The sequence below is a fragment of the Pecten maximus genome, unplaced genomic scaffold (assembly GCF_902652985.1).
Source record: "Pecten maximus unplaced genomic scaffold, xPecMax1.1, whole genome shotgun sequence".
Lineage (NCBI taxonomy): Eukaryota > Metazoa > Mollusca > Bivalvia > Pectinida > Pectinidae > Pecten > Pecten maximus.
This window is the reverse complement of record NW_022979491.1, coordinates 1-6312: the sequence shown is the minus strand read 5'-3', so window position 1 is coordinate 6312 and position 6312 is coordinate 1. Positions and strand designations below refer to the sequence as shown.

General features: G+C 40.1%; 1 long non-coding RNA gene across 1 annotated transcript; it reads right to left on the bottom strand.

Moving 5' to 3' along the window:
* Positions 1 to 970: 970 nt before the first annotated feature.
* On the bottom strand, positions 971 to 5527 carry LOC117318732. The gene is made up of 2 exons (XR_004530441.1): positions 5330 to 5527; positions 971 to 1248 (listed from the first exon to the last, which is right to left on the bottom strand). It is a non-coding gene; the product is annotated as an uncharacterized LOC117318732 (long non-coding RNA).
* Between the last annotated feature and the right edge of the window lie 785 nt (positions 5528 to 6312).

Here is a 6312-nt window from a genome sequence, read left to right as displayed (position 1 = left end):
TGACATTGTCAACTGGGAGACGTCCACGGTACCACCGACATTGTCAACTGGGAGACGTCCACGGTACCACTGACATTGTCACCTGGGAGACGTCTACGGTACCACTGACATTGTCAACTGGGAGACGTCCACGGTACCACTGACATTGTCACCTGGGAGACGTCCACGGTACCACGGACATTGTCAACTGGGAGACGTCCACGGTACCACGGACATTGTCAACTGGGAGACGTCCACGGTACCACTGACATTGTCAACTGGGAGACGTCCACGGTACCACTGACATTGTCAACTGGGAGACGTCCACGGTACCACGGACATTGTCACCTGGGAGACGTCCACGGTACCACTGACATTGTCAACTTGGAGACGTCCACGGTACCACGGACATGGTCAACTTGGAGATGTCCACGGTACCACTGACATTGTCAACTGGGAGACGTCCACGGTACCACGGACATTGTCACCTGGGAGACGTCCACGGTACCACGGACATTGTCAACTGGGAGACGTCCACGGTACCACTGACATTGTCAACTGGGAGACGTCCACGGTACCACGGACATTGTCACCTGGGAGACGTACACGGTACCACGGACATTGTCAACTGGGAGACGTCCATTGTACCACTGACCTTGTCAACTGGGGGACGTCTACGAGACCATGTCGATGCCTCCTCGATACTATCCACTTTATTTTTGTAACTTTCGACAAATGATAGAAATATCAACAGTGACCCATTTGTATTAAGAGACAGAAGCCCCTTGGAACGGACATTCAGCTTGAAAGTCTAATGAAAGGACACGCCTTGTGGATAACTTTGAAAATCGTAGCTTGAGACATTTCTTTGTGAGAGTAATTTCGATAGACTAGTGTACCGACGGAGTCACAGAAAACGTCATGCTATATTAATGAGGTTAAAGCATATACCAAATTGTACCATGATTACTCGAAATAACACGGAAACAAATAAAACCGAAAATCAGTTTATTGAATGGTCAACATTGCAGGTAGTACAAGGAATACTGATGAAACGCTGGTCGGGGTCTTGGCAATATCCACATTACAGTACGCAATTCGCATCCACGACGTGGTTGCATACCTTGAGCGAAACATCATAGTGGGTCGTGGCTGGACAATCCATGGCCCATTTGTGTTCGTTGGAACACATGTAGAATTTGTTACAGTCACCTGGGTAGGCATAGTTACCACTCGGGCGTCCCACACAAGAGAAAGGGCCTGGATTATCTATAATATCAAACATATATGATAATGATTAAACAAGTATGAACCACTGGAGAGTTAAAGGCAAATGATCTGTAATTCAAAGTTACATATGATTAGTTATTTCACAACTGTAACCATCAAAAGTGTTATAGAAGAAGATCACAGATTAATTTACTTGATAGTTCATGATATAGCACACTTGTGAATGTAATTTTATCATCACATTTCGAGGTCTGTCAATAGTTGTAGTCTCGCGATCAAAACAAATAACAAAACAAGAAACAACACGCACACACACACAAACAGATATTACAAAACAAACCATCGCAATGATTGGTCAAATGTGTTAAATGTTATTTGCATCGTCATCCTTCACGGTTACACAGATATTGATGACGTAATAATAGGACACTATTTGTGTCGTCATCTTGACGGTTACACAGACAAGGATGACGTAATAATAGGACACCATTTGTGTCGTCATCTTTACTGTTATATAATTACTCAGACATTAATGACGTTATGTAGCCATATCAAAGATTGTCAAGTAAGTTTGATGACATTATAAGGTATCATAAGAATTGTAACTAATATATTTTGAGAAAAAGCAGTAAGGAAACAATGCAAAAATAAATTATTGTTTAATATACGACTAGTTGTGAGGGCTTTTCAATACTCTCTTAACAATATGTCCCTTCCCATATATGTCTACCTACATGTGTCTACCTCCATGTGTCTATCTACATGTGTCTATCTACATGTGTCTACCTACACATGTCTATCTACATGTGCAGTGGCGTAGGAAGCGGGGGGGCAGGGGGGGCAATTGCCCCCCACTTTTTTCATTGGGGGGGCAAACATATCTTTTTGCCCCCCCACTTTTTGACATCCAAAATCTAAAAAAGGGGATAAAACGCGAATTTATATATTCATTTCGATAAATATCTGTATATTTCCGAACCGATAATGTTTTCTTGAAGGCAACGATAAAAACTTTATCTTGTACATCCGGAACATTCCGACTTTTATACTAGTATATCAATCCTCAGACCTGTGTGTCGGTCGTCTGCAATAGCCTGGTAAGTCAATATTTATATCTTAATACGTAATTTTGCTTAACTTCATCACATAGATTCAATAAGTTGATGATAATTTGTGAAGTTAATTGAGTTCATAATGAGAAAAAGACAGAAACACAACATGAAGAAGAATGCGCGGTTTTAACGTAAATAGAGTGATATTAATTACCGACAGGTACGAGGAAATACAAAAAAAAAATCAGCTCGCGCCTACGGCGCTCGCTTTATCACTAAATTACTGCCCCCCCTTTCGATTTCAGATCTACAGGGGGGCTTCGCCACCCTGGGACCCGCTGGGCGGCCCCCAGACCTCTCGCAAAAAGGAAAAAAAAAAAATCGTCTCGCGCCTACGGCGCTCGCTTGATCACTTAATTACTGGACCCCCCTTTCGAAAACTCCTGGTTCCGCGCCTGATCCCGAATTATTGGAAATGTGCTATATTCATTTTCCGCGGAGGGCTTAGACCCCCTTGAACCCCATATCAGGGCGCAGCCCTGGACCAGCTGGGCGGCCCCTCGGACCCCGCAAGAAAAATCGGCTCGCGCCTACGGCGCTCGCATTATTACTAAATAACTGGACCCCCCCCCCCCCCCCCCCGCCCTTTCGAAAATCCTGGCCGGGCCTGGTGATTCATGTTTTGCTATATTTAATATATATATTCTGATTTGCGTAAATAACTTATTTTGTACTACATAAATTATCAAAATTATCATGGGATGTTGAAATGATAATTATTGGCTAATTTTGCGGAGATGGCATACGATTTGTTTAGTGCGTAAACTTTAAGGTTAAAAAAAATTTTGCCCCCTCACTTTTTGACGACTTCCTACGCCACTGATGTGTCTATCTACACATGTGTCTATCTACATGTGTCTATCTACACGTGTATATCTACATGTGTCTATCTACACGTGTATATCTACATGTGTCTATCTCCATGTGTCTATCTCCATGTGTCTACCTTCATGTGTCTATCTACACATGTGTCTATCTACACATGTGTCTATCTACATGTGTATATCTACATATGTCTATCTACATGTGTCTATCTACACGTGTCTATCTACATATGTCTATCAATATATGTGTATATCTACACGTGTCTATCTACATGTGTATATCTACATATGTCTATCTACATGTGTCTATCTACACGTGTCTATCAACATGTGTCTATCAATATATGTGTATATATACACGTGTCTATCTACATGTGTCTATCTACATATGTCTATCTACACGTGTCTATCTACATGTGTCTATCTACACGTGTCTACCTACACGTGTCTATCTCCATGTGTCTATCTACATGTGTCTATCTACATGTGTCTATCTACACGTGTCTACCTTCATGTGTCTATCTACATGTGTCTACCTACATGTGTCTATCTACATGTGTCTATCTACATGTGTCTATCTACATGTGTCTATCTACATGTGTCTATCTACATGTGTCTATATACACGTGTCTATCTACACGTGTCTATCTACATATGTCTATCTACATGTGTCTATCTACATGTGTCTATCTACATGTGTCTATCTACACGTGTCTATCTACACGTGTCTACCTACACGTGTCTATCTACCTGTGTCTATCTACATGTGTCTATCTACACGTGTCTATCTACATGTGTCTATCTACATGTGTCTATATACACGTGTCTATCTACATGTGTCTATCTACATGTGTCTATCTACATGTGTCTATCTACATGTGTCTATCTACATGTGTCTATATACACGTGTCTATCTACATGTGTCTATCTACATGTGTCTATCTACATGTGTCTATCTACACGTGTCTATCTACATGTGTATATCTACACGTGTCTATCTACATGTGTCTATCTACACGTGTCTATCAACATGTGTCTATCAATATATGTGTATATCTACACGTGTCTATCTACATGTGTCTATCTACATGTGTCTATCTACACGTGTCTATCTACATGTGTCTATATACAGGTGTCTATCTACATGTGTCTATCTACATGTGTCTATCTACACGTGTCTATCTACATGTGTCTATCTACATGTGTCTATCTACACGTGTCTATCTACATGTGTCTATCTACATGTGTCTATCTACATGTGTCTATCTACATGTGTCTATCTACATGTGTCTATCTACATGTGTCTATCTATGTGTGTCTATCTACATGTGTCTATCTACATGTGTCTATCTCAATGTGTCTATCTCCATGTGTCTATATACATGTGTCTATCTCCATGTGTCTATCTCCATGTGTCTATCTACATGTGTCTATCTACACGTGTCTATCTCCATGTGTCTATCTACATGTGTCTATCTACGTGTGTCTATCTATGTGTGTCTATCTACATGTGTCTATCTACATGTGTCTATCTACACGTGTCTATCTACATGTGTCTATCTACATGTGTCTATCTACATGTGTCTATCTCAATGTGTCTATCTCCATGTGTCTATCTACATGTGTCTATCTACATGTGTCTTTCTATGTGTGTCTATCTACATGTGTCTATCTACATGTGTCTATCTACACGTGTCTATCTACATGTGTCTATCTACATGTGTCTATCTCAATGTGTCTATCTACATGTGTCTATCTACATGTGTCTATCTACACGTGTCTATCTACATGTGTCTATCTACATGTGTCTATCTTCATGTGTCTATCTCCATGTGTTTATCTACATGTGTCTATCTACATGTATCTATCTTCATGTGTCTATCTCCATGTGTCTATCTACATGTGTCTATCTACACGTGTTTATCTACATGTGTCTATCTCCATGTGTCTATATACACGTGTCTATCTACATGTGTCTATCTCCATGTGTCTATCTACACGTGTCTATACACATGTGTCTATCTCCATGTGTCTATCTACACGTGTATATCTACCCGTGTCTATACACATGTGTCTACATGTGTCTATCTACAATTATCTATATCCATGTGTTTATCAAGACAAGATGGGTTGTCAAGGAAGTTGAATGGGTTAAATTGAGAACATTGTTGTCATTATACTCACTACAAGCAGCATCGTCGCTGACGTATTCACAGCGTTTCAGTCCGTCATGCCACACGAGGTTTACTGGACAATCAAACACGTGGGCCATTCCATTGCTGCACTTGATGTGCTCACCACAGCTGTTGGGATGTTTGTAATCACCGTCCGATTTTGCACTGCAAAATCCTGTAAATGAGAAACCATGACTCGAGTAGAAAACAATAGATATCGGGTATTTGGCTAACGACAAGATAACATTAAAATAAAGGCTGAAAATGTAGACCTCCTAAATGGATGACATGGCATAGACTAGTTTTCTCCGCTAGGCTGCGTTTTTAATGTGAACTCAAACAGAGAGAATAAAAATCCGAAATTATAAACGTTTCTGTTTATAATGTGTACAGGTAGATACACAAAACTGGTTCCAGCGACACTCCGACATCGCGTTGTCTTTCCGGAGTTTCCGGAAATGTATCTGGAGGAATACCACCGAATATCACGGTGGAATACTTTATAAGAAATGTTCTACAAGTCTCCCATGTCTAATCTAAACGAAGTTAAACGTCATCTATATAGAAGAAGAATATTGAATTTTAAAAACGAGAAAATTTCTTCAAATTTGCACAACGCAAGTCATGTAATATACCAAAATGTTTTTCTGGACCTGTAGTTTCTCAAATCATCAATGATTTACTGTAGATGCTGACAATTTTCTATGGAGTAACTACATGTATGTGGTGATGTGTAGTTGGGAATAATTTTAAGTCACAATATTTATTAAAAATAAAAAAAAAATAAAAAAAAAATAAATAAATAAAATTTAAAAAAAGACAACAAAAACAAAAAACAACCCTCCCCCCACCAAGAAACACCCCCCCACCACCACCATCCCCCCCCCCCCCCCCCCCCCCCCCCGTCCTACTTTAATATAAAGAATGATGTATTTTCCTAACATTTATCAAAATACTACTGTAGATTTAGTTAATCATGTTGGTACTCCTACC